Below are 13,428 nucleotides of genomic sequence, written 5' to 3'. Positions count from 1 at the left end.
GTTGTTATATCTTATTTGTTATGATATCCTGTATGTAGGTTCTAGTCAGGGAAATAGAAGCCAGGACAGGTATTTTAAGCAGAGGGGATTGCATACAGGGAATTATTTACACAAGAGTTTGAAGTCTGACAGAGCAGGAAGGAAATGCTTGAGGAGCCCCAATCTCAGTAACTGCTGGGAGCAGCTACCACCCCCAGGCCTGAGAGAGCAAAAGAGAAGAGGTCATCAGAACCTGGGAATTCATGGGAGGTCCCCATGTCACCCACAGCTGGTGTCAGTCCCCTAGAGGAGACGACATGTCTGGTGCTGGAGGTGCCAAAAGAATCCAGAGGCTCCCAGAGCCTGGGCGTGTCCAGAAACTGGAGAACAAGACAGAAATACCTTCCCTTCCTTCTGCCTTCCAACCTCCTGTCTGTGCTTCCACTAGAGAACCTAACAGAAGGTAGACGTCAAGGGAGCCTAAGAAATGTAGTTCGTAGAATCCCAGCCCCAGCTTCACAAAGCAGATCATAGAAAACTGGCTTTGGGGCTGAAAGAAAATATGCAAATCATCAATCCATAGCTCTGCAATAATTATTAACTAATATGTTACCTTTACATTTAATGTTTTATACCGAGCAGGCAAAATTTACTTTAAGATCTTTAAAACATTTTATAGTTGTTTTATACCTTGGAGTTTTGTGATTTCAAGGAGTACAGAGTACGTTTGGATTCTATCATTATTAATACTCCTAAAATAGTATGAGACGAAAATACTATATGATGTTTTATTAATTCATATACTCACACACTGAAATGTTCTAAGCAGGGTTTGGGTTTTGTTTTTTTTGTTTTTTTTTTGTATCTGACATCATGAGTCAATTGGCAGATATAAAAAATTTTAGAGAACTAGATGAGTTTCCACTGGCTTCAAATCTAAGGTGCTGCAAAATTTGAAGGTAAGTTAAGCTTTCCAAATTCCACACCAGAGAATGTGGTTCAAGGTTCACTTTCATTAAACACAGTTGAAGCCAACTTTCTCCAGAACAGCAATGGGCTTGTATCCTTAATTGGCTCTAAATTGGTAACATTTAGCAACTCTTCCTAACCTTTTCTATTTGTCACCCAACGGACTTTTCCCCAAAGACTCCCAGAGTATTAATTTTCTTATATTGTACCTTTACTCACAAAGAGGAAATATTTATTGTGACTAAGTCAATGCCCAGGGTTAAAAGTAGAAATGCTTTCTTTCTGCTGGAGGAAGATGATGGGTAGAAAAAACTTAAAAGTCAGAGAACTTTAGTTCAAACTCAGTTACCATGTCTACTATCTGTGATATAATCTATTTATAGTATCCTATTTTTATAGCACGGTTTCTCAACCTGGTACTACTGACATTTGGGGACAGATAACTCTATGTTGTGAGGAGCTGTCCTGTGTGTGGTATGATGCTTAGTCCCACCTCGTCACTTCCCCACTAGATGCCAGAAGACCACCCAGATCTGTGACAACCCAAAATGTTTCCAGCACTACTAAGTGCCCAGTTGAGAACCACTGCTCTAGAATATGTTTCCTCAGCTGATTATAATTGCTTCACATGGTTGTTGTAAGGTAAGATGAGATGTCCCATATATGTCAATGGTCTTACCATGCACCCAAATTAGCAGACTGATGCCTAATTGGTAAAATGGGGTGGGGGTGGGTAACCTCTCAGAGGAAGATAAAATGTTTTTGGCTATGCGGGCTTGCTGCTGAAAATATGGTCAACATCACTTGGGATCTTTAATCCTGTATTTAAAATTTGGATATTTTGTTCATCACGGATTTTTGGGGTATTGATTTGCATTTTTCAAAATATGGCATTAAATATTATCAATATTGCGTTATTTAAATACTTCTATAAATATTCTATTAATATTTAACGGGTAATAAACATTAACTTTAATATATTAAAATAATTTAATTATAAATATATTTCAAATATTACATTAGGTGTTATTAATATTGCATTAGAATATTATTTATCTTGAGTAGTGAGTTTTTTGTAGCCCCCTTAAATTTTGAGCCTTGTCCCTGCTGATAAATACAGTCCCAGGGCAGCCTGACTAAATCAGAATTTGCATTTTAACGAGGTCCCCAGTTGGTTCGGATGCAGGAAAGTTCGAGAGGCACTGCGGTAGTGTCTCCAAGACGCAGCAGTGGGGCTGGGGGTCCCGGACAGGCGTAGGGGCCACAAGGCCTGGGAGGACAGCATGGGGCACATTTCAGATATGGATGGGATAGCGGGGGCGGGCGAAGTCCAGGGAGCTGTTTTCACCGGGCGGGGGGTGGGGGGATTAGGCGAGACACCTGCTCTTTGGATGCCTAGCCGAGACAGGGTGACACAACGTGGGAAAGAGAGGCACTCCCTCCTCTTCTGGGGCCGTGAAGCGTGGATGCGAAGTCGTCAGGGACTGCGACAGTCCCCTGCCAACAGCGGGCTGCGGGAGCGCTCGCCGTCTCAGGGAGGGTGCTGGCGCCCTCAAGCGGATCTGTGGGCGCGGCGCGCGTGAGACGGGCCCCGGGCGGAGCACGTGCCAGTCGCGGGGGGCAGGCGCCGGAGGAACACCGGGTGGGTGGCGCTTTCCAAAGGCAACAGGCCTGCGGCGTGCTGGGGAGGGCGGGAGTCCGTGAAGATAGATGCCCATCATGCAGATGACTGCAGGAGCTACCATAAGCTGGGGAGAGGGAAGGAAACTTCGTTTACAAAGATGCATTCATTAATTTATTTGGATTTGACATTTTGAGGGTCTGTTCTGTCTTAAGCAATGGGTGAGTAAACAGTGGCGAGTGCGTGTGGCTACTCTTCGACAATATTAACTACATAAACGTATGAATCCTGAGTTCAAACACTTGACTTGGGCCACATCAACACTTCTCTGCCGTGAGCACGTTATAGACCCCAAAGTAGGTATTGCCTCTTACAGACCTAGTGCAATGGTTCTTAAATCTGCGAAACTGTTATTTTGAAGAACAGGCAAATTTTTATGCATGCCCAAGCTGCATTGACCCTTGATACATCTCACACGTGTGTGTACTGGCCTGTTAAAGAGTATGTGGAGTTGCTATTGTTCTTAATAAAATACAGATTCATTGAACATTTTATTAAGTTCACTTTATGTCATTCTGCATTTTCTCCTTTAAGGTGTACCAAATGTAGATAATTCTAGATGTGAGTGTGTGTGTGGGTGTGTGTGTAAATGATTTTCTAAAGATCATCTTTCATGGTTAAAATAATTGGCTTTCTTATAGTTCACTTTTTTTTTTAAAGATTTTATGTATTTATTTTGAGAGAGACAGAGATAGCGACAGAAATAGCAAGAGAGGGCAGGAGCAGGGGCTCCATCCCAGGACCCTGGGATCATGACCTGAGCTGAAGGCAGACGCTTAACCGACTGAGCCACCCAGGCGCCCCTGTAGTTTACTTTTCATCTGCCAAGTAAAAATGGCAAAGATCGAACCTGAGAACAAGAATCTGGGGCACAAAATGTTGATCCTTGCCTCTAACACTGTGTATTTTTTAACCATCTGGGCCAAACTTTAATTTCTCACGCTCACATATATTCAAAGCAGATGATGTATATATAGTTATGTATTTATTTTTTAAGGAATCTAATGCTTAAAAAAGTTGAAAATCCTACGTTGTGGACTCTACCTTTATAATGACGTTTAGCAAATGAGGACACTAAGAAATTAGAGTTTTGCCCAGATGCTTAAAAAAATACACAGTGTTAAAAGCGGTTCTCACAGTTTTGTGCTCCAGACGCTCCTGTCCCTTGGCGCAATCCTCTCTACCGCTCTCACTAGGCAGACGAAAAGTAAACTATAAGAAAGCAAACTATTTTAACTATGAAAGGTGACCTGAAGAAAAATCATTTCAAGACCAAGTTGGTTGCAGCAAAAATTCATTAGCCTCCTCCAGGATGAAAGCTGGTGTCTGGGTGACATTCCAAGGTTACTAATGCTTGTCAGCCCCACAACTTGCAGACTGTACATGATGGGGGATCTTTGGGGTTTGGCATCAAAGGAGAAAGGATGTAAAAATGGCCCTGATGGATGTTCTGAGGTTGTTTGATCTAAATCCAGAGAAAATAGCAGCTATCACAGCTGATGGAGTACCCGCTATGACTGGGAAGATGAATAGTACGGAGAAAAAAAATTAAAGTCAGAAAAGCTTGTGCCAGACATTTTATCATATCTTTTTATTTTATTTTTTACAAACCAAGCTTGACAACTTGGAAATCCCTTTGTGCAGTTTATAAAATAATGAATTCTAAATGAAGGCCTGGATTCACCAACAGACCAAGCAATTTTGTAAACAATTTCTGTTCCCCAATATGGCTCCCTGTCATCGCCTTTTCAAGTCAGATCACTTCCATGAGGTGGAACAGTAATACATAGGATGCATATCTTTGAAGCGTTCGCTATCAGACATGGTAGGATGCCAGTTACTCGATGTCCCAATGACAAGAAAGGTATCCTGTGTTGTATTTCCGTGTCTGATTTACACTCAGAGAAGAGTCAACTGAAAGACAAAAGTGCTACAGGATAATTTGTATTCTTGAATCATTTCTCCTGTGTTCAGCGGCGTTTATTCTCTGATTTCATTACCATGGCTGTTTCTTACTTTCAAGCTCCCTTTAAATACAAACAAACACGAATGCGCCCCCACACACGTACACACACACACACACACACACACACACACCTCTTCAAAGTTGCAATTAAACGTATGCTTTACAAGGTTTTCCTCGTGTTAATACCTGTCCTTCCATCAGTTTCCAAGCTCCTGGAGAACAAGTGCTGAGTCTATTATGCCCTTTGTGTTCTCCCCACACAGTGAGTGTTCAATAAATACTATTGACTGACTGACACATCTCCCTCTTTTTCCCTTTGTCTCTGATTATGTAAGATTTTTCAACAATAGGCAAGCTACAGGTGGAAGGAAACCGATAATCTACAACCCCTTGACAATAAATCTGTTTTTAATTAGAGTGTGACAAGTATCTCACAGAATGGAAGCTTTTTCCCCCAGAACAATGCCAGTGTGAACATCTCTGCCCAAGTGGCCATTAAAAAATCAGCACTCCTCCTGCCTGTCCCACCCACTCGGACGACTCCTGAATTCAAGGCAGGTATGCATGCACAGCCCCAGCTTTATTTTTCTTCGGCTATACAATGGGTCAGAGCCTCTGTCTATATTCAGGGTCTCTTGTTCTTGCGCAGACCTTAAATAGCAGTTTGTTCTCCTTTTGAAACAGACGCCTAAACCACAATTATTTTTTTAACCTTACCTTAGGAAAAGTCTTGGTAGTTCGGTGATATCCAGAAATATGGACTTTTCAGGAGACATGAAAGTGTACCCTCCATCAACCTGAGCATTGTTTGATCTCACAGAGGCAGGGTAATAACGTGCCTTTATTACTGTTGGCTTTCTCTATTACAGCCATTATGGATTGTAGAGTTGCGGTGGGTGATTGTTACAGGGAGATTGCTCTCATGTCACATCCTCCCATTTGTGTCAGCCTCCTGGAGAAGTGCCGAGGAGAAAAGTCTCAACCCAACGTGGCCGCTGTGCTTCACACCCTGTCTCTCCACTCACAGCAATTAGAGTACAAAGCCACCTTCTCTTTGGTACCGCTTCCATATCCTGTTTCTTTTCTTCTAATATGAGTTGAAAGCCTCTTGGAAAATGAGAATGTTCAGGAAATGGGAAGGCTGTAAATGGAAGTCATCTGGATTTGCATAAGACACCACCGTTTATGGTCATTTCTCACTTCGTTCACCTGCGACAGGTTCCTGCCTTGTTGTTGCCTTTGACACAGTATCTGTAACACTGGAGTTCCCTAACTCATTTTAGGCTTTGTTTCTCCATCAGAAAAGGCACCAACTAGGTGTCTTAGTTTAGGTTTCCCCAGAAGAAGGCCCTGGGACAAGGATTCTAACACAAATCGTGTATTTAGGAGGAGATCTCGGGAAACCAGTGGAGATGGTGCTATCCAACTTCAGGAAACTGGAACTTTCCATAGTTATGGGGAAAGTGGGGGAACAGGTGTTCACAGTGGGGTGGCTCCGTGCTCCGCATGGTGCTAGGTCTATCTTCCCATGCTTGGAAGCAGAATAACTTGTGGGAAGACGTAGTTCAAAGAAAGACAGTATGGGCAAAAGGTGCCTGTGGCCCCAGTCTACGAACCAGGTCTCTGCCCCGGTGGAGAGGGTGCCCGTGGGGGATCAGCCCTGCCGGGACCCAGCACAGCGGCCCACGGTGTGGCTTCTCCGGGGGAGCCAGGCAGACACAGCCGAAGGGGGTCGTGAGAGAGTCTCAACATTTCTCCTCTCACTTTTGAAGCAGAGAGGGCATGAACAGAGGTCAGAACAACCACGGGACTCTTATGTTGCCCCCTAAAAATATCCTTAGACTGCTCTAGGGCAGGAGACAATAATCAGAGGTGGTAGCTATAGCACATTTACCAGGGTCTGCCCTGTAAGGAAGCTACATTTTACAGAGGAAAGTTAAAGCCCGGAGATTAAGTAACCGGCCCAGTACCACAGAGCTGGTAGGTAGCAGAGCCAGGATTTGAAATCCAGTAGCCTTTCTCCAGAGTCGATGCTTGAGATGCCTGCTCACACTGTCATGGACACACAACATCTATGTGCACGTGTGCTCATCTTTGCTTCTTGTCTTTGTCCCAGCATCAAGGAAGAAATGACGGTGCCGTGTCTTGGATAGAACTGCACAGTTTCTCCTGTGGAGATTCTTGGCTTTAGGCCTGATGCCTGGTGCCATCAGTGTACGCCCTCTTACACGGTCTTTACTATGACGCTCTCTAAGGAAACCACCATTGACCAAAGGAAACAGACCCAGAATAGTATTCTTAACATATGGCAGAGGGCCTCATGCTTGGGATTATAAACTCTGCATTGAGTCATCTCCTGCCTCTTGTGTTATATTCCTGTTCCCCACATGAACATACTCATTTCCCCCTTTTGAAGTATCCGAGCAAAGAAGTTGAAACCATTCCTCTTTCCAAGGCAGCGCCTACAACGCTTAAGGGAAATCCAGCCATCATAACACTTTGCTATTTCTGTCGGGGAAAATATGCTGGGCCAGGTAATTATTCAGGTAATTTTTTCCTCCCAGGAGGGCAGGCCGTTATTTTGACAGCTTATGTCACTGTTACAGATAAAGTTTACATTGTCAATTAATGGGAATACATCAGGTAATAGTCATGAGTTCTCGGGAGATCATCTGGGAGCCATTTCCAAATGTCCTTTATGGAAGCGTATGGTCATATCCTCGACTTCATCACCGGGTCAATCAGCAGTTGCTCTTTAATATGGTCTGTTCTTCATGCACCAGTGCAATTTCCAAGCTCCATCACATTTGTTTTTCCCCCCGCGGTGCTTGAAAGTTGCTTAAGCCGCGGATTATTGCCTTGCCACGAGTGCTGATCGCTCTTCTGGATAGTAGGCATTCCGATGTCATCTTTAATTTGCGATATTAATATTGAACTCCATCACCGTTCAGTGGTTTTAGTGAAGTATTTACATATAGACTAGCAAAGTGTTTGAGCAGTGCATTGAAAACTGTCCATTTCTAATTGGAACCGTAAAGTTTACCACAGCATCTGCATGACATGGATATGATTTCTGGTTATAAAGTGGCCTTGGAGGTTTGCTTCCAAAAACAAATGAGATGTGTTTTTGCAGCTCTGCATTACCCCACCCATTCAGACCGTTAGTGATTGGGGGCGACAGGGCTCCAAGAACTGTTTTTTTTTACAACCTCACACACTTTTAAGAAAAATTAACTATCTCAAAGAATTTTTACTGGGAATCACATTGAAAATTAATGAACTAATTAGTTAAGAAATGTATAACTTTATTATGGGAAAGGAAACCTGGCACCATAATGACAGTATGAAATGCATGAAATGTCCTTTTAGTTTATGACATTAGAAGAAGGTGGACTTGTTAAGGAGCCTTTGGACCACTATTATTAATTATCTGATTTAAAGATCCCCTCACCCTATGAGAAGGATGGATGTTGGTTGGGATTTGAGAGATTCAAACGGAAGAAAGAAAGAAAAAGAGAAAAGAAAAGGGAACATCTTCCTAGTTGTGCTGTTGGATGACCTTGTGCCCTGGTATGTTTAAATTGCTTACTTCCTATAACTCTATAAACTTCTGTGTTTTCATTTGCCAGATTAGATTGAAGTGTCAACTATATTTGATGAATGGCATTGGTAATATATGTTCATGTTCGTCTTTGCTCTTTCTGCTTTTATTTATATAGAGTCAGTATAATTTATTTCTCCTGAAAAAGCTTTCAGCAAAAAAGATTTTTTAAAGTACAAATACTTTTTAACAGGGCTCTGGGGTTCGTGATGATCAAATCACTCATCTTTCCTTCCTCTTTCTAGCTTTTTTTTTTTTTTTTTTTTTTGCTTCTTTTTTTTTTTTTTAATTTTTGAAATGGAAAAAAAAAAAAACATAGGAAGGCAAGCTCAATGGTTGCACCTAAGCACTTAAGTGGTTGCATAAAACGTTACTATGGCAGACCAGCCTTTAGCTTGGTCTATGTGTATATTAGTGTAATGCTATCAAGAATTGTGCAATTATCTGGATGATTTAATTTAAAAATACCAGTCTGCAGCCTTCCCTATTCAAGCACTTTATTCTCTCCCATAGCAGGCTGAGCATAAGATTGCAGATGTATTGCCGTTCTCGCTGACTACGAGGAGTCTGGTCTTTCCTTAGGAGGTGTTGGGAAGGAATCCCGGGTCATCTTGAGGTTAAAACGGAGTATGCTGCTAATTGTATCCTCAGCCACTCACACTGGATTTTCATTTAGATCAAAATGTTATGTTTAGGCTAATAGGCATGCCTATCTCTGTCAAAGCTCTCTGGGAGGTTAATAGAAAAAAAGGGTGGTGTTGAGAGGAAGGAAATGGGGGGAAATCACAACGTCAGCCTAGTCAGAATCTTCAAAACTACCTCCCACAATAGCAGCTAGGAAACTGGAGCAACATAAAAACTGGGGAAAATATAATAAACACAAAGCTGGATTTGGGGAGTCACTCGTTTTCCCCCCTCCCTCCCTCCATCCCTCCCTCCCTCCTTTCCTTCCTTACTACCTTCCTTTCTTTTTAAAAAAGATTCTATCCTTATCCTGCACTGTATCTTTCCCTCATTTCTCTTTTCATTCTTTTGGCCATCCGAGAATTTCTCCTGCTAATTGAAATCCAGGGTCTTTTTATTGTTTACCGAAAGGCTGTAGAAACAAATGATTGATGTGATCAAATGCCCAAGTTAAACCAGTTCAATCACAGAAAGAGTGACATGCATATAACTGTATTTCTGCTTCACATGTCCATTAGTGTCTGATCCACAGTCGTGGTCATTACCACGACCCACTAGCCTGGGGTCAGCACAACCTGTGTTCTGAGTGCCTGGGGCTCAGACCCTGACTTCTCTGGGACTCTGTCAAAGAAAAAGGGATGACGTGCATGCTTTTGGAAGACTCTGGACACATTTGTTCTGACACCGGAGAGTCAAATAAGCTGAACTTTAAAAAAATAAAGAGAACATATGAGCAAATTACAGTCCTGCATGACTGAACGCCAGATAGAAGCTCATGAATTAAAAAAAAATGGAAATAGCCAGATTTTACTTCTCATGTACATATGGATAAAGTAGGATCAATAGATTTTAATTTTTATAGTATTGACAACACAGATGACTTTGCAAATGAAATCACCATTAGCCGGAGCGAAGAATGTGTTCATGTTTGTTTCTTTTTAGTGCAAAGATTTCCAAATTGTGTGATTAATATGCTAAATAAGTTGGATCAAATTCTACTTTTGTTTATTCTTGTATAACACTCTCTGCAGTCAGTTGTTATAATTCCTGTTCATTTGGAAAAAGAATATGTTAACATATGGGATAACATAAAAATAAAGTTAATTTTAAATAACTAGATATTTATATAGCCACACGATCATCTGAGGGGACTTAAAAATTATACCCTATGTGAAAATGTTTATGACTTCGGCTCTGGAGCAAACATGATCATATTATGACACTTAGATGTCTAACAGACATCTCAAATGTAACACAATCTCTACTGGACTCTTCACAATTTATGTCCCCAGGGCTGCTGCCGCCTTGGTTTTACCCATTTCACTCATTCAGTCAGTTGTTCCGACCAAAAACTTCAGTCTTCCTTACCCCTGATTTTCTCACATCTCATGTCCAATCTTGCAGCAAAGCCTATTCATTCTGCCCTGCGATCTGCCCACGCCTCCCCATGTCCGTCGCTATCACTCACCCTCTCCCCTGAACTCCCCTGAATTAATAGCTGTCTAACTCCTCCCCCTGCTTCCACCCTTGCTCCTACAGGGTCTCTCCTCAACAGAGCAGCCAGAGTGATTCTTTACAAATTAAGGCAGAGCATTGTTCCCTTCTGCTCAGAATCCTCCAACGGCTTCCTTGCCACTTGGAGTAAAAGACAAATCTTTCCCATGTCCTGTATGATATGGCGCCCATTACTGGTTTGACTTCCCCTCCTATTACGCTCCCCTTTGCTTGGTCCATTTGAGTCACCTTGATGTTTCTGTTGTCCCCTCTGCCTGCAAGTTCTTCTTGCAGATATTCTCATGTATGACTCCATTATCTCCTTTAGATCTTTGCTCAAAGGGCAAATATCAGGGAAGCCTTCTTACTTGCCTTACTTACAGTTGTATACCATACCTGCTGTCCCTCCCTATCTTTCTCGCCCACGTATTTTTCTTCATAACACACACACACACACACACACACACACATACAAAATGTTAGATTTATGTTAGAGAGTAATACTATATGTACATATAAATACTAACATAATATAGATGCCCTGCTTTTGCACATGCGTGCACACACATATACACAATTTGTGAATTATCTATCTTTCTTTACCAGAACGTCAACTCTGTGAGGACAGAGATTTTTGGATGTCCTGCTCACTGCTGAATCCTCATGCCTGGAACAATATCTGGCACATAGTAGAAGCTCAGTAAATTATTGTTATATGAATGACTACATGGATGGATAAACTAATCAGTGACATGACATAGCTGATTTATTTCTTGAAGTATATCATAGGTGAGACCATACCAAGCCTCCTTTTATTAGGCTAAACACTGAAATTGCTGATAATTTTCTTTGACCTACACAAATGGCTATGGTTAATATTATCTGTACACTTTCCTTCCATTTCTTGTGTCTTGCCTCTTTCTGTCTTCTCACAGCTAGTGTCTTCTCTGGTTTGTCTTCTTCACACTTACCCATCACTTCTCAATGCCACTGTCACAATGAAGAACTGGTTTGGCTGATAGATTTCATGACACTCTCTTTCAATGCTTTATCCATAGCTCATCTGAGACCTTTCCCACATCAACCACACATGGTAACTAAGCAGTAGAGATCCTGTGGGAAGCAGATGCATGTGGAGATGCAGACCTTTACCTCTCCTATTCATCTCTCTTGCATATTTCTGGAGACTCGGGATCAGTGTCCAAATTGGCCGACTGACAAGCATGGTGTTAATGCTTCCTTCCACCTGCCTTTGATGAACTGCTCAGGTAGAACAGGTGATCCAAGCAATTGTGGTAGAGTCACTTCAAGTGGAATGATCGTGAACAAGGTAAGCCAATTTAAGAAGTTAAAGGTGCAGTTAGACTGTCTAATAACAGGGCCTTGCCTTGGCCCGGTGGGAAATTAGAGAAAGGTTTGGCCACAGGTGGGGGTGGGGCTGCATTACTGAACAGTGGGGATTACATGGGAGCATCATCAGTCTGCATGACCCAGTTCAGAGAAGGACAATTTCTAGTCAGCCTTTGGGTAGATGGGTGAGCCAGTGGGGCTTGGACCTGTGCTTGTTTTATCTAGCTCACAGGGATGGGGGCAGAGATATAAATAGAGGAGGTAAAAGGGTCAGCAGGTTGGCCTTCCTTCCCTTCTTGACCCCCGAGAGGGATGCCAGTCCCTGGGCCAAACTAAGGGCCCACTTCAGGTATGGGTCATAAATTGTGTGCCCAGGTATTCTCAGCTTGGGCCCAGCTGCACCACACCCTCATAAACCGTGGGCTTTGTGAATTTTGTTTCCCCACATATGACAAATATCCAAAAGTCTTGTCTTGTCTTTTCTTTCTTTCTTTCTTTCTTCCTTTCTTCTTTTTTTCTTTTTTGCCTTTTAAACTGCTTTATTAACTTCATAATATATAATGAGCATTTTGCCATGCAACAGGGCAAAACTCTGTGGCTGACAGAATCTTACAGATTGGGTCAAAATACAACGTTCAGTTAGAAGCTGGCATAGAAGACCCACAGGAGACATGTAATACCAAAGGTTTACAACAAAGGTACACCAAGCACATGTAAGTTTAGGAAGCAGGTGTGTCTTCCTATTAGCTTCAGGGAAAACATCAGGATTCAAGGCATAAGGCAAAACTCATGATGGTCACGGTGAGGAGGGTCAGGGCTAACTGCCCACAGACTGTGACTGACTTGCTTTTCCCTTAGCTTTTCCATCAGCTGTCTCACCTCCTCCCCAGTCCTTTCCATATTCTCTTCTCTCATCCTTGCCTGCGGCTCCAAGCCTCTGAATCATGTCCCGCCTACACTGCAGGATGGGCTGCCTAACACTGAAATGCCCAGGATTTACTCTAGGCACACAATAGTCACCAGCTTCCAAAGGGAGGACCAAGGGCTTTCCTTTATTAACAACTTGCTCCTTTTCATCCTTTTTTTTTTTTTTTTTTTCATTTCCCTGGTTGGCATTGTCCATGTTGAGATTTTTTACTGCTTATTCCTCTTTGGACGCCATTGCTTCTGGGCCTATCCTTGCAGTGTCCTCCTCCTCCCCATTCTCGATTCTCTGATGCAAGTGCACCACCATGACACTTAGACCCACACACCTGCTCCCCCTCTGCCTCCTACTCTTTGGGGCCACCCCCCAGCCTGCATGCCCGTGGGGCCACCGGGAGCAGGTACTGAGAAGGAAGCGAGCGAGTGACCGCCAGGCGACAAATATCCAAAAGTCTTAATACATTTCTGTCCCGATACTGCACCTGCATCGACTGGACCTAGTCCTCACCCCTCCTCTCTGACTACCTTGAAACAGTAGGTAACGTAGAAATCTGGAACAGGGATAGAAAGGGAAGCACTTTGCTAATAATGTAGATAATCTTTTTCTCATCCATCACTGGAAATACATTGAGACAAATTTGTATGCAGAAGGACCTTTTTGTTTTGTTTTGGTTGTTTTTAAAAACTTTTTATATGAGACTCATAAGAAGTTGCATAAGAGTTCCTATGTATCCCCTACCCAGCTTTCACCAACAATCACCTCTTATGTAACTATAATAT

The 13,428-nt window shown here is 42.5% G+C and overlaps 1 pseudogene; it reads right to left on the bottom strand.

Annotated features, from left to right (window-relative positions):
* Nucleotides 1-12,492: 12,492 nt before the first annotated feature.
* Nucleotides 12,493-12,971, bottom strand: LOC116631315 (annotated as a pseudogene).
* Nucleotides 12,972-13,428: the final 457 nt, after the last annotated feature.

This window comes from Phoca vitulina, unplaced genomic scaffold (assembly GCF_004348235.1).
Source record: "Phoca vitulina isolate PV1807 unplaced genomic scaffold, GSC_HSeal_1.0 scaffold5, whole genome shotgun sequence".
Taxonomy (NCBI): domain Eukaryota; kingdom Metazoa; phylum Chordata; class Mammalia; order Carnivora; family Phocidae; genus Phoca; species Phoca vitulina.
Note: the sequence above shows the minus strand (reverse complement) of the source record. Positions and strands in the feature narration are given on the sequence as shown.